Here is a 19,423-nt window from a genome sequence, read left to right on the forward strand (position 1 = left end):
TCTATCCTCTCTCAAAACAGAAAATGTTCCCAATAGTAGCTGCATTTGCTACAACTCTTTCAGGCTGTAACTTCCATTAGCTCACAACGGTGTATAAGTCTTGACTTTTATACATGAATTGCCTAAATGTTATTTTAATTTATTTCTGAAATATTTGAACCATTTTGAAAGGTAAATAAGAAATCTTATGAAACAGACTGAAAATGCATATCCTAAATCTCTTTGTCATAGACAAATTTGAATTTGTTTGCTTTTAGATAATGCTTTGATTCCATCTAATTACTTAATATTTCCAACATAGACTAGAGAGACTATCATAAATATTTCCTGAATATTTTTCCAGGAAGCAGAGCATATTATATTCTAGAATACAGAGATAAACATTTGTGATAATAGCTTTAATAATATACCAAACAAGCTTAATATACGACTTCTTTCACATAAAGAGATTTTTTTTTGCATCTGCTCAGCTAAATATTGAACTATAAATGGAAATTTCAAAGCAGTATTTTCCAGGTTGTGTTTTTGAGACAATAGCTTTGCAAAATACCCTTGCAGCAAATGTGAGCAGATAACATGGTCAAATAAGCTTGGGAAACACATTTTCTTTTTTTTGGAAAATCAAATTGTCCATTGCACATCAGCAATATAAGGACTCTGAAGGGTTCTGCTTAAAGAAACCTAGTTAACATGGTTTACTCCATGTTCCAAGCCTATGTGACTACAGAATGTAATTTTAAAAAAAAAATCATTACTTATCAGCATCCTCTAGGACCTGCAGAACCATCTCCACCACTTACTAGTTAAAGTAAGGTAGCAAATAGCTATCTAAACTGTGCTTTACTCATATGAATTTTGTGAATTTTGAAGTATGATAGCACAATGCCTGGCACATACTATGTATTCAATATAGTTTAGTTATTATTATCATTAACAAATTCTCTGTTTAAGGTAAAAATGCCTGTTAGAATCTATAAAACTAAGAAGTTACCTAAATGATAAAAAGCCTCAGTTCTGATTTTAATTCTTATCTATTAAAAAATATATTCACTTATTATATACTTTATTTATAACAGTACATAGTCTATTAACTGGCCAATTAATTTTTAACAAATAAACAGTGTAAATGTAAATTACATCATATTCATTATTACACTTGAGAATTTAGCTTTGAATTCAGACATTCAGATTTAACTGTTTTTCACTAAAAAGTGGCAAGCGTGAGTATACAAAGTCACATTTTAAATCCCAATTTCTTTAGTAAATATGTTTTAATAAATCATAATAATATAACTTTAAAATTAAAATCCTTGCCTACATGCATCAGGATGATCCATCCATGCCCTCAAGAAACTTATAAATGTGTTGGGGGGGTCCAACATATAGCTAGATTATCGTTGAACTTCAGATGTGCAAGTATGATCTCCCACAGGAGAAAGTACATGAAAAAGGATGTTACAATAAGTCTAGATTATTTAGGTGAATAAGAAGAGAAAGACATTTCAGACATAGGAAACATCATGTGCAAAGCTACTGAGGCATGAAACTGAACAGAAAGTCTGTTCGGGGAACCAAGTTTAATTTCATATTACTGACATAGAGAGTGTCCTCGTACCTGCCTCATTTTCAGTGCCTAAGTTGACATTTGTGGGCAGCCGCCAGATGATGAAGTTACGTGGGTCTTCTTAAAGATCACACTACGTTGCCGGTGTGAGAGGACCATTAAAGGATTTGAGTGGGGTTCAGGCATGCGAATGAAGTTGTCTTTAAGATCTAGCAATCTACCTTTTGTGCCATGGTCAAGAGACAGGAAGACAAGTTAAAAGCTAATACTGCAATAGTTTACATTAAGGTTGTGTATGTAGGTTCAGAGGAGATAGAATGAATTATAAGTACATAAATGAGATAAAATATGTAGGATTTAATTGTTGCTTGGGTATAAGAGGTTACAACAATGTAAGATTCTTAAACAAGATTCCAGGTTTCCAGCTTACTCATTTTGATGGTAGTTTTAACTTAGATGGTAGTTTTGTTTACTGGAAGTGAGGTGAGAGTTGGCCAAAATGGAAGGGACATAACTAAATTCAGCGATGGATCCTTGGCAAATCGTTCTGTGCATGGGTGCTGGAGCTTGAATGGAAATTATTGCTGGAAAATCAGGAGTGTATATTGAAATCTGTATCAATGAAAGTGAATAAAATTACCCACAGAGGTGGAAAAAAAAATTAAAGGGAAGAGGGTCAAGGACAGAAACTTATAGAAAAACAGCCTTTAAGGCTCAGATAATTTGAAAAGGGATCAAGAGAAAAACCAGAAAAGGATAATGGAACAGAATCAATATAGAGATGATTTTGCACATATTATCTCATTTGTATTTACCAACAAACAATGGTAACAAATAAGGCAGGTGATTCTGTCCTTATTTTTGAGAAAAATCAGCCTCAGAGGGGTTAAATTATTTAAAGTTATCTGTTGAAGGCAACATAGGTAAGGACTTAAACACAATATAATTCTTTTTCACAGTGCCAGCAATATAATTTCTTCCTATTTCTTTTATTAAACAATCTCTCCTCTATTCTATGCCACAATATTAAAATGTGATAATGTTATATTGCTAGATAAATTTACTTTTGATAAAGTCAGTTAATCTTTTCAGGAAAATTTCATTTGCTGCCCATGGCATAATTAAATCAGACCAAAAGCCAGCATATTCATCTGTGGTGCCCAGTGGTAGATTGCTGTTTAAACACTGGAAGTATATCTGAGTGTTTGGGGATGCCACATATCACTTCAAGGCTCCCAAAGTGCCATCCATCATCATGCTCTATAAAATGAAAAGTGAACCATTTTACTGGAAGAAAAACTATATAACACCACTTCAAAGCCCTAAGCCAGAGTTGAACTATGGCAATTCCTACACACTCTTGTCAGTTCTGCACTCTATAAATCAGACTTATTTCAGGAACCATCAAGCTATAATTTACACTATCTTTAAAACTTGTAGGTGGAAAATCAAATTTTTTTCTAATTCTTATTTTATTTGCAATAGTGAATTGTGTATGACCGTCCTGTTTTCTTGTTTCATGATGCTCTTTTTTATGTTGAAGATACTGATATTTCCTATAATAGCTTAGTTTGCCTTTATAAGGTATTTTATTTTCTTACAATTTCCTTATATAGCCTGGTGAAAAAACATCCAAACTTTAGAGTAGATGTTTGTTTGTTTGTTTTCAAATTATACATAAATACACGTCAAAATAATTGTATTTTTGTTACATTGTCTTTTGCTGTATTAACAAAAATAGCTTATAATGCTGTTTGTTCTGTCTATTGTGGATGATATTAATGGGCATTAGAGGGCTTACTGTGATTAACTCATGAATAAATGCTCATAAGTAAGCAGGTACTATGAAATAAGACCTAAGACTATTTCAAAAAGAAGTCTTACAGAAAAGAACTGTGAGGCCAGATTAACAAACCTTGGCTAAAATAACAACCTGCTCTTGTTTCACACTTAATGCTACACTACAGCTCATTTGTCATTTCTAACCCACACAAGTGAAACAAATACTTATGTGAAAGAGGTAAATAATAGCCCCAATCAAAGAGCTTAACAGTTGTGGACATGAAAACGTATCAAAGACAAATGAGCAGATGTGGTGGCTTCAAATAGAGAAATGTTATACTTCTATGCGTAAAGTTACAATGAAGAATAAACTCATTTTACCACTAAGTTGTGTCTGAATCATTCTCTTATAGCAAGGGGGTCTGCTGAGGTCAGGAATACAGGAGGAAGGACTCTAGCCCTGTAGTTGTTTTTGTTGTTCTTCCTAGGACAAACTTTTCTTTCCACCTGTCTAACAGACTCCAGTTTTTTTTTTTTAACTTTGGGTTTGTTTGTTTGTTTATTTATTTATTTATTTATTTATTTATTTATTTATTTATTTATTTATTTATTTATTTATTTATTTATTTATTTATTTATTTATTTATTTATTTATTTATTTATTTATTTATTTATTTATTTATTTATTTATTTATTTATTTATTTATTTATTTATTTATTTATTTATTTATTTATTTATTTATTTATTTATTTATTTATTTATGGCTGTGTTGGGTCTTCCTTTCTGTGCGAGGGCTTTCTCCAGTTGCGGCAAGTGGGGGCCACTCTTCATCGTGCTGCGCGGGCCTCTCACTATCGTGGCCTCTCCTGTTGCGGAGCACAGGCTCCAGACGCGCAGGCTCAGTAATTGTGGCTCACGGGCCTAGTTGCTCCGCGGCATGTGGGATCTTCCCAGACCCGGGCTCGAACCCGTGTCCCCTGCATTGGCAGTCAGATTCTCAACCACTGCGCCACCAGGGAAGCCCCTGACTCCCGTTTTAATGTGAGGTTTATGTGGATCCAGAAAAGATCCCACCCCTTACTCTAAAGTTAAAACAGGTCGATAGATTTTAACCACACACATCCCACTCAATGATTCAATGTTGGGCATGTGATCAAGATGAAAGGATTGAATCCCAGGACCTTTACAGTGAATGCAAAAAGAAGAAAAAAGGAACATATACTTTGGAATCATGTGGTATGCATTAAACCAAGCCCAGTTATCCCCATCTTTGGACTTTTGAATTCTGGAATCAGTAAATTCATATTAAAATACAAGTCAATACAAGTAGTACAATTTTAAGTCAATACAAGTAGTACATTATCTTTCTTGCAAACAGGAGCATATTAACTGACGTAGGTCTACCCTGGCTAATTATGGTTCCTCTGAGCTGAAGATGCATGTGATAGAGAACAAACTGAAGGAGAAGTTGGTAAATTAGAGAGATACACTGAACAGGCAATTAGAATCTAAGAGGAGGATGAAGAGAGTATAGTGGAATTTTTTTAGGTTAGCTGAAAGAGCTTTATGTAAGAAAATGCAAAGCTATGTAATATGCTTACTTAGAAGGCCAAGGACTAACAAACTGTTAGTTTTTACTTCAAACAGCAATAATTATTAACCTTAGCCAGTTCAGTTATTGCCATTAGTCTCCTGAAACATAAAAATTAATAAATAAAAAGTACTTATTGATGGCTTATGCAATCAAATTATACACATATTAACACATAAACAACATATATTGCATTATATGTTATTCTCTTTTTTAGGACAAAATTAGTGGCTTAGTCCCACATATGTACTTCAACAATAGGATGTAGTACATTTCTAGTTCATGTAAATCCATTGTCTTTGGATGTTAAAGATATGGTTGCATAGTTATCAATAATAGCTTCATTGAAAATTATCGTACACCAAATACACTTAACCTGTATCTGATTATTTGATTGGTAAATCTGTATATAGTGTCCCTCAGTATCCACAGGGGATTGGTTCCAGGACCCCCAAAGATGCTCAAAACAGTCAGCTCTCCATGTCCGCAAGTTCTACATCTGTGGATGGGGAGGGCCAATCAAACGTGAAATTGAATGGAGAAAGTCTTTAACTGTAAATCCTTTGCATAAATCCATCCAAATCTTTGCCAATACTAGCAAAAACTGTTTAGTAGATGTTTTAAAAATTTGAAAATCAAAATTCTCGTATTTCTTTTTATTTTCATTTTATTCTCAGTAGTTAAAAAAAGAATTTTCACTTATAAGCTTATATGTTCCAATATCACATAATTGAACTACAAGGCTAAGTCAAATGAGGTTTTTGGAGGCAAAATTGAAAGTTTTAATAACGTAATAACACCAGGGCAGTCATTTCAAATGATATAAAAATTTCAGTGGGACAATTTTGAAAATGTTAATTGCACAATAAATATTTTGGTCAATATGCTATGTAATAGGCCTAGTTATTCTATTCGCCTGCCTCTGTTATTGTCCCATGCTGTCCTTTCCAATACGATAGAAACATGGCTATTCAAATTTAATTAAAGAAAATAAATGCAACTTCTTAGTTTTACTAGCCACATTTTAGATGCTTAATAGACTCATTTTTTTCTAGTGACTATTGTATTAGACAGGACAAATATAGAATATTTCCACAATTATAGAAAGATATATTGAGAGTGCTATTCCAGTTATTTGTGCTTGAAAAGCACTTAGTTCTCTATTCTTTTCATTTCCCATTCATTCTTTCATTCATTCAAGAAAAAAAATTGAGACCCTATTCTTTCTGGAACATAGGGTTTGGTAATGAACCAAACACACTTCTGCATTCATATAGTTTAAATCTAATGGATGAGAAAATAAACACACAATGTTTTATAGTGACAAGTGCTTTGAAGAAACTAAAACAGGTGATAATAAGTGACTCAGAAAGGTATATTAGACAAGCTGGGCAGTGAAGTATGAGATGATTATCTTGAGTGGAAATCTGAATGAAGGGATGGGGAAAACTAAGAATATTTAGACAGAATATTTCATGTGGAGAGAATAACCACAAAGGTGCTGAGGCAGGTTATTCCTTAATGTGGGTCAAGGAATAGCAATAAGCCCATAGAGTAAGTGATATCATTTACTTTTTAACAGTATCACTTTGACTGCTGTGTGGAGAATAGAACATGGTGAGTATAGGCAGCAATGGACAGGGGAGCTCGAGAGCTGACCAGGCAGGAGTCTAGGAGGGAGATGGTAGTGACCTGGATCAATACAGTAGCAATGGAAGGCAACAGAAATACTGGATTTGTTACGATTGATATACTTTTTCTGTATTGATTGTATCTCCTATGTGTCTACTCTAGTTTTGAACCACCAAGACAGTATCTGGAGACATATTATGCTAGATTATTGTTTCTGTTGAGCTATAAGGCCCCAGTATTCCCGAACCTGACTAACAGCCAGTACTAGTAGACCTTGCCAACTCTCTAAGGCACTGGGTTATTTAAAAGCAATTTCAAAACCTATGTTCACAGCTTACAGTCATTAACAGTTTCAAGAAAAGTATTCCATGATAGTATCCTTCTAGCCACATTGATATAAGTCTCTTCACACCCTTTATCTTAATGAACATTTTTCTTTTGCTAATTACAGAATGACTGCCTCCTGGTGCTCTTATGTTTCAGATAATGGTTACCTCAGATGCGTCAATACATATTATACATTCTACTCTTCAGTTTTCTTCTAATTTCCTCTTTTCATAATGCATCACATATTGTTTTGTAACAATGAATTCAATGAGAAATCAAACAATAAAAAAGATACAGTGAAATGTTTCATTAACAGAAAATTTGAGTAAATATGCAGACTTAAATTAAATGCTCAAGGGATCTTAATTCTTTGTTAGTAATACTGGAAGATGACCAAACTCAATTAGCTGGATTTCATCAATTGGCTGTTTACCAATTATTTAAAAATAAATCATAAAATTCATGATTTCATCTGTTTTTAAGTTGTGTGCACTGTATGGTATTTATTTTTTCTTACTTTTCTATCATGTATCAGACAAACGTTAAGTCTACCAAGATAGTGGCTTTTCTTGCTGAATTTCCTCTTAATGGTCTTTCTGTACTCCTCCAAACTGTTCCTTCATTTTTAGCTCCTATTTTTAATTTATATTCATCTTCCTTTATGTGTGACTCTTATATGCATCCTTTTCAATGACAAATTTTATTTGAGATGGGCTCCAGAGGGAAAAAAAAAAAAAAAGTGGCCTATTACCTCATAATTCTCAACAGTATTCAGTACTAAACTGATGCCTTTTATCTATGGATTCTATTCCTACTAACCTTGTAAGCGGGACGTAAACTATATTTTATACAATGCCCATTACATTGTTGTTGCTCAAGTAATCCGGAACATAAGACAACAATAAATAAGCCTTCTCCAGGGGTTCAACATTATCCTCTTTCTTCTTCATTCTGTTAAAATTTTTTCTGTAAAATCTCCCTTTGTCTCAAATTCAAACCCAGCCACTTCAAGTCTTTATGTCACCACTTACTTTCTCCATTTAACACCAGATGTTTATCTTTATGTCTGAGAAACTTTTATATCCTCTTGCTTTCTGTAGGTTCTTTTCACACTGACCATCCTATCTGGCATACACTGCTCCAAATCTGTGCTACTTAGGTTTGTCTTTTAAGGAATAAACGTTCTCACTTTCAAAGAACATTGATGTTGCTCTCCTGAGTAGTTTAAACTTCCCCTATGAAGTCTCCACCATTCAAATAGCTTTACATGTTCCTGAATGCTGAATCTCATTGCTCTCTCTTCAAAATGGTCCATTATTTTATAAATATTGTCCTAATTACAAGCAAAATAATAGTTATAAATTTTGGAGAGGCCCCTATGTGCCAGACATGGTGCTAATAAGTATTTTACATATATTAATTCTGCTCATTTACCCAAAAAATCTTTGGTTCCTCTCTTTACTGTTAGGAGGAAAGAGATGCTGAAAAATTTAATTGCTGAAGTTTAGAGAGCTACAAAGTAGCTGAACTAGGATTTGATCCTAACTAGTAGATGGTACTGGAAAAAGGAGGTTTGCATTATTCAGTAATAAAGATCCTGGCTCTAAACCAGACTTTTGAGCCTTCAGAACAATATAACCAAAATTGATACTTTTACATTACAGGCAGGTGTGAAAGAGTAGGTCGGTATATCAGGTATCTACCTCTTTGGCAACTTTAGATCTTCTGGGCCTCACCTGTCTCTTGTTCCAGTTGTTATGACACCCAGTCCTGCACAGGCACTAATCACGTTCATGTGCCACCTGACTGAGTCTTGTTTCATAACCTTGTCCCTCTTCCCATACATGGCACTTCCTACAACAAGGGCTTCTCCACTGATGACAAATCATCAAACACCACAAAACCCTCCTTGGTGCCCAGATATGTAGAAAAGCAAGTTACTGCCCTGTGGGTTGAATGTTTGTCCAAAGGGATATGAAATCAGTGGTTAAAATCTTCCCCTTTTCCCTTATAAGAAGAATATTCTAAGATGGTTATTTGACTTGTTTTCCTGTAGGACTATCCTGAAAAACTGAGGTATTGCTTGTATTCTACATTTGCCAGCTCAGTAATGCCTCCTTAAACTTGATCTCTATATTCCCTTGCCTAACACCCCTTTCTCCCTCACTCCAGCTGCCTGGGTGCACACTTCCCAGTATAACTTTTGAGCTAAGCTCTGCTTTCTGGGGCCATCAAGAAACAGTTGAAGCCACAGAGTGATAGTTTATCACAGAGTAGAGTAAAACAGTGGGAAACACAATGGTAGTTATATTTTGCAGCAAGCTAGAGGTTACATCCAGGGCTTGACCTCACTATTTTTATTTACATAGTAATCATTTTCCAGTAAGTTTGGATAATTTTAACCAGGCTTCCACCTCTGATTCCTAAAAACAACCATTTTATAAATACTGAATGAGGACCAAGAGTCAAGGGTCCAGTCTGTGCCACACACAGAGCTCAGTGGAATGGAAAATGGAATGGGTCACAGTCTCTGAATCAAGGCAGCTCAGAGTGGGATAGAGAAATGGACACATGTGTGAATAAACACTGTGGCATGATACATGCAAATGTAGTGGTCGCTGATGACCTCATGATTTCTCAGATCAGTATTTTCCCTATATTCATCTTCTACAATTCTACCAGTTGGACTTCAATGGGATAATTTTCTTCTTTACATAAACCATAGAACAGTTCTTGGAAATATATATTAATGATATAAATATCTGAGCTATATCCCTGACTCACTGATTTAGAATTGTCAGGGAAATTGGGACCTTTCAAAGCACTGGTTCCAAATCCTTGTTGTGCTTCAGAACCACCTAGGGAATTTTTGTTGCTGTTGATGTCATTTTAGTATTTAAATTAACATGAAATAAAACTTTTTTTGTGAAATACACAATTCTATACATTTTAACATATACATAGATTTGTGAATTCAACAACAAAATTAAGATACAGAACAATTTCATCACCCCAAACAATCTTTCATGCTTACCCTCTGTAATCACAACTTCCTCCTATCCTTAAACTCTGGCAGTCACTGGTCTCTTCTCTGTCACAATAGACGTAACATTTTGACAATGTAACATAAATAGAATCATACAGTAGTTAACTTTTTGAGACTGCCTTATTTCACTTAGCATACTGCCTTTGAGATTTATCCAATATGTTGTGTTTATCAACATTTCATTTTGTTTTTAAATAGTATTCTATTATATGGATGTATTGCACACTGTTTATCCATTCAATTGCTACAGGACATTTGGGTTGTGTTCAGTTTTGGTGATTCTGACTAGAGCTGTTAGAAACATTCGCGTATAGGTTTTTGTGTGAACGTGTGTTCATTACTCTAGGTAAGGCCAATACTTGGGATTGACTTACTGGATCATATGTAAAGTGTGTGTTTAATTTTATAAGAAAATGACCGTGTTTTCCAGAGTCCCAACAGCAATATACAGTGTTCCTGTTGCTATACATCCTGAACAGCATTAGGTATTGTTAGATTTTTTTAAAAAGGCATTTTTCTAAGTATGTATAGTGGTATCACAACATGGTTTTAATGAATTTTCTAATGGCTAATGATACTGAACATCTTTTCATGGGATTGTTTATCATGCTTATATTCTCTTCGATTCAGAGTCTGAAGTCTTTTTGCCTATTCCTTAAAAGTTGCATTTTTACTTTATTATTGTTTGTTTCCTACTATTGAATGCTGGGAGTTCTTTATACATTCTGTTCTTTGTTAGATATATGATTTGTAAATATTTTCCCCCAGCTTGTACTTAGTTTTTCATTTCCCTTAACAGTGTCATTTACAGAGCAAATTTTTTAGCTTTTTTTTTTTTTAAGTTTTATGACCAGAAGGCATTTAAGCTATTCAGATTCTAACCTCTATTCTCATTTCCCACTTTGACTTATTAAATCACAATTTCTAGATGTGATGCCCAGGAATCTTTATTTTAAAAAATAAAACTCTTCATGTAATTCTCAACCTGTTTTAACATGCTCTGTTCTAGAGTAAGGTGAGCAAACAGTGAGCCAAGGGATTTTTGTAATAGTCCCTATGTAATCAACCACAACAGATACAGCAATAAACTGTCTGCTGATAACTGAAATAGTTACCATCACTCTTCATCTGTCTTAAACCAATTACATGTTAGTTACATTGTTTCAACTATACTCCTAATACTGACACAACAAATTCAGTGTTCAACCGTCTGAATTCATTACCACCTTCCAAACCGCTGCTCCCTCTGCATCCCTTATTCTTGTTAATTTCTTACAATTCATATCAAGAGGAAAAGGAAGAAAAAAACAAGAGGTTTGAGGGGTAGAGAGAGGGAGAGAGAGAAAGAGAGGGAGAGAGAGAAAGAGAGGGAGAGAGAGAAAGAGAGGGAGAGAGGGAAAGAGAGGGAGAGAGGGAAAGGAAAAGGATTGAGAGAGGGAAGGAAGGAAGAAAAGGAAAAATGGGGAAAGAGGAATAATAAAGGAAAATGTAGTTTATGATCCTCTTTGATCCTTTCATATGTTTGTACTTCATACAATTGTTATAACATGGCACTGAGAGGGTGAAATCTGGAGTACAATAGACACGAAAAACATGGTCTGGTCAGTTTTTTTGCTAATTTAACCAGCCTGAATCAGAAGGATAATAAAGTACTAAGTGTTCTGTTTACAATAGAAGGATAAACTGAGCAAAGGGGACATAAATTTCGTTTATTCATGTATTCCGTCATTAAAAAAAATCAGTTCTGTGAAATTGCATTTTATAATAATAGCTAATGTCATTCATACGTTATTTGATTTAGCTTTTACAATTACCCTTTAACGTACTCGGTGTTACTATATTCAGTTTCAAGACAGGTGAACTGAGATACAGACAAGTAACTTCCCAAGATCACCTCATTAGTACTAGAACACTGAGAATTGAAGTCAGTGCTCTCTTTACATCCAAGGCAGTGTATTTAACCATTCACTTATTTTTTTTTTTGCCTTTGTTATATATTTGTTTTGTATTTAGGGTAAACATATACTTCTGTTCTTAATACTCTGCAACTTTAAGGAAGACTCCACAGGTAATTTAAAATAAGGAAACAGTGTTCTCTAACAACAACATGTAAAAATTCAGAAAAAAAGTTGTGAAGAAAAAAACAAACACTTGAACATTTTACACGTCAACAGGAATGGACAGTAAATAGACTAAACTTAGGGACACATCGAAATTTAAAATTATGTTGATCAGAAATGCAACTGGATGATCACAGAATAACAGAAAAAAATGAGTGTCTTATATAACTTTCCTATCACCACATGGAATGACTAATAAACACTAAAGAAAATAGGAAAAATTCAGAGGAAAACCTCTAACTGTAAACTAAAGAATACATATATATGGCTATTTTCAAAATAGATTTCTCAATTCTGAAGAAAATTATTTTATTTGCAAGATACTTAATCTGCAGCACAGTGACTGAAAAAAAATCATTGCTATGTTTGGCACTGTGCCAGACAGTAATCTCACTAAATCCCTGCATTATCATTATTTAACGGTATCAAATGAAAATACTTTTAATTTATATGAGTACTTTCTTATATAAGATTCTAAGAAAAGGTGTCTAAATACCTTGAAAGATGTCTTAAAATGTGAATTTTCACATGCAAATAAAAAGGGACTTTATGTTGACCATTCAGACAAAAATGTGTTTTGCTTCCTAAATCCTTGAATTTCTCCATTACTGAGTTAAATAGGATTAATTCAACAGATGAAGAGGAAATGAGTACTGTAATAGTTTGTATGTTTATTTTTTGGTGGGGGAGATGGGCTGAGATTTGTAAAAAGGCATTAGAATCAACAGGTGAAGAAATAATTATATTGGATAAACTTGTCTATTAAGATGTAAATCACTAAATCAATAAATACTCTAAAATATCTACTAAAGTCTTGTTTTAGAAATGACAGAAAATATTTGCAGATAATGAACTAACGAAGGATTAGTCTAGGTAGGTACAAAGAAATAAGACAAGAATGAGGCAGACACTTAATTTTCTGTGTCATAGAGTAAAAGCATGAACAAATAATGAAATTGCCTCATCTGAGAGCCACTTAAATTCTTGATCCAAAAAAGATAGCAGTACAAGTAGGTGCACAAATGTGTAAGAACAAAGAATGCCTAGGAAATGTAACCAGAAAGTGGTGTAAACAAATCAAAAGTATAATACTTTAAAAAATAAAACTATTTTGGAAAAGTTCAAAATTGTATGAATAAACCTGTTTTCTTAATTTTATCTAGCAAATGTAAAAATATAACAAATGTATTTAGCAATATTTTTTACATTAATGCATTCAAAAATCAAATTCTAGAATAAAACCCAGATTTGCCAAACGTTTATAACATAATTACTATTTTTCCTTTGTTTTTAGTATACAACAAAGAATGCATCATTATTAAGTCTCCAAGGTAGAAACTTCCAATAGAATGCAGTTAAAAGTGGACTCTGAGGGTCAGTTTTGACTCTACCATCTGTTAGTATGCAAACTGGTTACTTAATTTCTCATTTTACTCAAGTTAAAAAAAAAAACTGAGGGGTAACAGTACCTACTTTTTAGGGGAAGGATTTAATGAGATAATATCTATAAATCCTTTATAATTGTCTGGCACATAGTTCTAATAAGTAGTAGTATTATTCATTGATCCTCTTTACACACTTATGTCAGATGGAGCAATCATGCATTGATATGTAGCTCATGCTGGGCTGTAAGGATTGTGAACAAACATACTTTGATGGTATTTGTCTGAGTTTCATTAACCCTAAGTAAAAAAGTGCTTCAACTCACCAAAACTCCAGCTTCTATGTCTCTCTGCCCCACACATCCCAGTGTTTACCCAAAGATAAATATAATGAATATTATGATAACCATTTAGAAGCCAATAATTATTGTTTGTAAAGCCCACAGAGACAGGAAGCATTTGGTGCCAAGACAATTGCCCTTGTTGAGTGGATTTCCATTTTGGGAGATTGAGCAGAACATTAGCACTTAGCAGACCAAACAAGAATAAGTAATATTTTCACTCTTTCAAGTGGAGGTGAAGGCTTCTCAAATCCAGTATTGGCTTTGTTAATAATCGTTGTTATTGGTCCCGCAGACTGTAAATGAAGCAAGCAAGGAATATATCTGAAGTCCTAATTTTTTTTTTCACTCCTGAAAGAGCACTTTGAAGATATTGTGAAAGTGCAATTAAGACAAAAAATTTTGCATGTCAGGCAGTATGCTGATTTGCCATTAGCAGGCTTAGGAAAAATGTTGGGTATGCAAGGATAATCAGACAAAAAAGATATATAAGTTAATTCAGCTGAGAATATAAATGACCTTCAGACATTCTTCTCCTGCAAATAATCTGCCAGTCCACTTCATTTTATTCTTCCTCTGGATGGTGCTTCTCATTCTTCCTTGGTATCAGATGGTACATTATGCAAAAGACTTAGTTATACTTAATTCTGTCCTACTACATTGAATTTTGAGAGCATATGTAACATCTCCTTCTGAAAGTAGTTTTGATAATAATACTAACAGCTACCACCTAAGTTGAAAGAAACCTATTCACCATATTTAACCATTATCTTGACTAATCATAGTAAAATTTAAATGCAGTAGAGGAAGTCATGGCTCACAGAAGTTGCATTCTAGTAGAAATGTAGTAGTTCCCATGATTTTGGATTTAAATCTGAATTGCTGTTTTGATTGAAAAATTACTCATACCTAAACTGCATACCCGTCTATGTACAGATTATGCTAACCAGCACAGTTCTGAGAGAAGAGAACTCCTACATAATATTTTAAAGAGTTACCCTAGTTCAAAGTCTGTTTAATAGGGCTTATTCCCACTGGTAGGTGAGTTTTGAAAGGTAAATTCTTCCTCCTAACCTCAGTAAAACTTGTGAATCAAGGAATGCTTAAACTGAAATTTTATATCAGTAGTAACTGCTAAGAATTACTGTCTTTAGAAGAGACAAGTAATATGACTGATAAGGGGTTAATATCTAAAAAATATAAATAACTCATACAACTCAGCATCAAGAAAAACCAATGAAGAAATGGGAAGAAGATTTGAATAGACATTTTCTCAAAGAAGATATACAGACGGCCAACAGGTACATGAAAAGATGCTCAACATTGCTAATGAGAGAAATGCAAATCAAAACCACAATAACACTTCACACCTTTCAGAATAGCTATCATCAAAAGTCTACAAATAACAAACATTGTTGAAGGTGTGGAGAAAAGGGAACATTAGTACATTGTTGGTGGGAATGTAAATTGGCACAATCATTGTGGAAAACAGTATGGAGGTTCTGCAAAAAAATGAAAATAGAACTACCAGAACACCTAGCAATTCCACTCCTGTGTATATCGCCAAAGAAAATGAAAATACTAATTTGAAAAGAAACACGCACCTCAATGTCCATAGCAGCATTACTTACAATAGTCAAGATATGAAAGCAACCTAAGTGTCCACCAACAGATGAATGGATAAAGAAGATGTGGTATGTATATACAATGGAATTATACTCAGCCATAAAAAATAATTAAATTCTGCCATTTGCAACAACGTGGATGGACCTAGAGGGTATTATGGCTAGTGAAGTAAGTCAGACAGGGAAAGACAAATACAGTATGTTAACACTTATATGTGGAATCTAGAAAATTAAACAAATGAATAAATATAACAAAACAGAAAGAGACTCACAGATATAGAGAACAAACTAGTGGTTACCAGTGGGGAAAACGAAAGAAGAGGGGCAAGATAGGGGTAGGGAATCAAGAGACACAAACTGCTATGTATAAAACAAACAATAAGGGTATGTTGTACAACACAGGGAAATAAAGGCATTATTTTGTAATAACTTTAAATGGAGTATAATCTATAAAAATACTGAATCACTATGTTGTATGCCTGAAACTAATATTGTAAATCGACTATACTTCAATATATAAAGAGAGAAATGGCAATGTCTCAGTAACGAAAACATTTTTAAAAAATCTTAGAGCCATTGCAATTTTATTTGCACTGATGCATACTACTCTGTTTTAATAGTTTCTGATATTCTTAGTACAACAAAACAAAATCTGAGCCAGTAATAAATAAATACAAGCACTAGAGCAAGCGACATTCAAATAAGTGGCACAAATAGAATTTTTAAACCCATTATATGAACTTCATTAGTCAATAAACTTTATGAATAATACCCACACCCTGTGTCAATGGGCAAGTCATTTACTTTTTGTAAGGATTCACCTTACTGTGAAATCAGGAAACCAAACATTTCTTTTATAGATCAAAAAAGAGAGTACCTGGTTAAAAAAATTGAAAGTTATTTTTATCTATAAATAACTAGTAATAAACAAATTTAAAAATCCACTTATAAATAGCATAAAACACATACTATTTAGGAATAAATTCAACAAAAAATATGTAAGACTTCCACACTAAAACCCACTAAATATTGTGAAAGAAATTAAAGAACTAAATAACGAGAGAAATACACCAAGTTCATAGATTGGAAAAATTAATATTAAGATGGCAATTCTACCCAAAATGGTTTAAAGATTTAATGTAATCCCAATCACAATTTGAATGGGATTTTTTCAAAGAAATTGACATGTTAATTCTAAAATTTATATGAAAATGAAAAAGACCTAAAATAGACAAAACAGTATTTTAAACAACCAAAAAAAAAAGTTGTAGGACATATATGGCTAATTGTTTTTGTGATAACAGTACTCAGGAGTTTTTTCAATAAATGGTGTTGCAAATGTATGGGTTGGGCTGCAGGGGAAAAACTGACTTAACATGTCTCAGGGGTGAACATAAAACCTAAATGTTTTGAGATTCTAAAAGATAATATAGGAGAATTTCTTCATGACCTAGGATTAGGCGTACAATTCTGAAAAGTGACACACAAAGAACTAAACATAAAAGGAAAAAAAAGACAAGTTTGACTTTTAGGGTGAACAACCATCCCTAGGACTAGCCTGGTTTAACACTGAAATTACTATGTTCCAGGAAACCTCTTAGTCCTGTGGAAACCCAGAAAGTTACACACCCACATCTGCCCAGCAGACAACATGAAAAATTGGAAAATAAAATCAGAAGATGCCTTATATACAGAATAGTAAACAAATTTCAGAAATCAATAATAAGCACAGAAACAACTCAATTAAAAATGGGCAATATACTTGGAAAGACATTTTAGAAATAGATATACATATGTCCTTTAGGAAAGTGAATAGGTGCTCAATGGCCTTGGTCATCAGGGAAATGAGACACCCTTGTACACATAAGAATGACTGAGCTTTATAGTATTAATACTAAATTTGGGAGGAGGATGTGAAGTAACAAGTAGTTTTGAAATTGTTGATGGGAATATAAAATGCTACAACCACTTTGGAAAACTGTTAATCAGTTTCTTATAAAATTAAACCTGCTCTGTGACAAAGCAATTCTACTCCCAGATATGTAACCAAAAAAAAAAAAAAAAAAAGGAAGAAAACTTAGCTGCCCCTCCAAAACCTTTCCAAGAATCAAGAAATTTTATTTATAATAGACAAACAAAAATAATGTAAATGTCCATCAGTAGGAGAACAAGAAAACAAATCACAGTATGTTCATATAATAAAATACTCTTCAGCAGTAAGAATTACTGATACACACAAAAGCGTGGGGAATTTCAAAAACTCCATGGTGAATGAAAGAAGTCAGAAACAAAGAATATAAATTTTAATGTTCCCTTTATGTGAATTTCAATAAAAGTCTGATTTATGGTGACAGAGATCGGAACAGAGGTTATTGAATGCTGGAGGGAGGGATGATCAGAAAGAGATAGGAGACAACTTTCTGAGATGATGAAAATGCTATATATCTTGATTCCTGGCAGTAACATGGGTGTATAAGTTAATATAAATGTATTAATTGCAAAATTAAAATCTGTGCATTTCGCAGTATTTTAGTTTTACTTAATAAGAAATATTACACGTATTATTTTATTCACTTAAAAATCCAATTGACCTTTGTAGTACTTAGGATTGATCTTAAAAATAATTATTCTAGTTAGACCATAACTCTAACAATAATTAGAATAAATAAGCATGATATTACTGAACATATACTATTAAAGAACATAAATGTTTCCTACCTAAAGTTATATGTACTTCAAGTTGAAGAAAGAGTAAGTGGAAATCAAAATACATTCTTTAGTCTTAGTATTTCTGTGGCATATTTTTGTAACAGTGTTAGTTTGTGGGTCTGTGTTTATCTTTGTTTATTTACCAGAAAATAATTAAACTTGCAAAAAACTGCAGGAACCCAATTTGACATTCCAAAAAGCATCTTGTTATCTATTAACTTTTATAACATTGGTGGTTAATTTGTGCTAGAGTTAAGTAAATATTTTCATTAATAATGAGCATTTCTTCCAAAGCTCTTTTCTAATGAGTTGAAAGCATCTGATTCTCCCTTCAAAATATCTTTCAAGCAGAAGTTTCACTGTAGAAAATTAAAGAAAAATTTGAATAAAATTCTACCAGTACATAATGCTAGAAAGATAAACTTGCTTGTGATAATCTATAAGCAACATCCCAAATTTTATATTTTCATATGTGATTATTTATTAAATGTAAATATAACCAATAAATTCAATTATATTTTAATATTTTTACAATTAAAATATAATATGCAAACACATAGAAAGCATAATGACTCAATATCATGACAAACTGTCTCAGTTTAATTCTCTTACATTATTCAAATAAATCCCACAAACAGTAAAATTCTAACACAAATGTCTAAAATAATGGAATCAATTCACATCTCTGCTTTCTTCATCAATATCTATTTGACTTTTGTACATTTAAACTTCAGTGACTTTCAGTGGATTCTATAGTCTGAAGCATATTAAACTTTGAATTTTAGCACTTCTTACTTTTAAATGTAGAGTACACATTTCGATGGAATGATTCAATAAGCTGAATGTCATTTTCTTGATTTGTGTATTTGTCTGAAAATAATTACATGGCCTCATATCTGTTTTCCTCTAAACAGATTGTAGCTTCCTAATATCAGTCAGCATACTGACCTCTATTTTTATAATAGTTGATGCAAAGACAACACCATTTTTGAGGCAGGGTAAATCTATGTATACAGTTATTCTTGTTTCCTATTATTTAGCCATCAATTACACAAGATTATGCAACCATGATGTGAATAAAGTGTAATTCCAAAGCTTGTAACTCAGATTTCCATTACAATAAAAATTACTGAGGCTGAGAACAGAAAGAGAAAAGACTGGAAAAGAGTGAACAGAGCCTAAAAGACCTGCGGAACACCATCAATAAGACCAACATATGCATTGTGGGAGTGTCCAAAGGAAAAGAGGAAAAAGGAACATGAATATTTGAAGATATCACTAAAAAATTCCCAAGTTTGATGAA

Source organism: Eubalaena glacialis, chromosome 1 (genome assembly GCF_028564815.1).
Source record: "Eubalaena glacialis isolate mEubGla1 chromosome 1, mEubGla1.1.hap2.+ XY, whole genome shotgun sequence".
Classification (NCBI taxonomy): Eukaryota; Metazoa; Chordata; class Mammalia; order Artiodactyla; family Balaenidae; genus Eubalaena; species Eubalaena glacialis.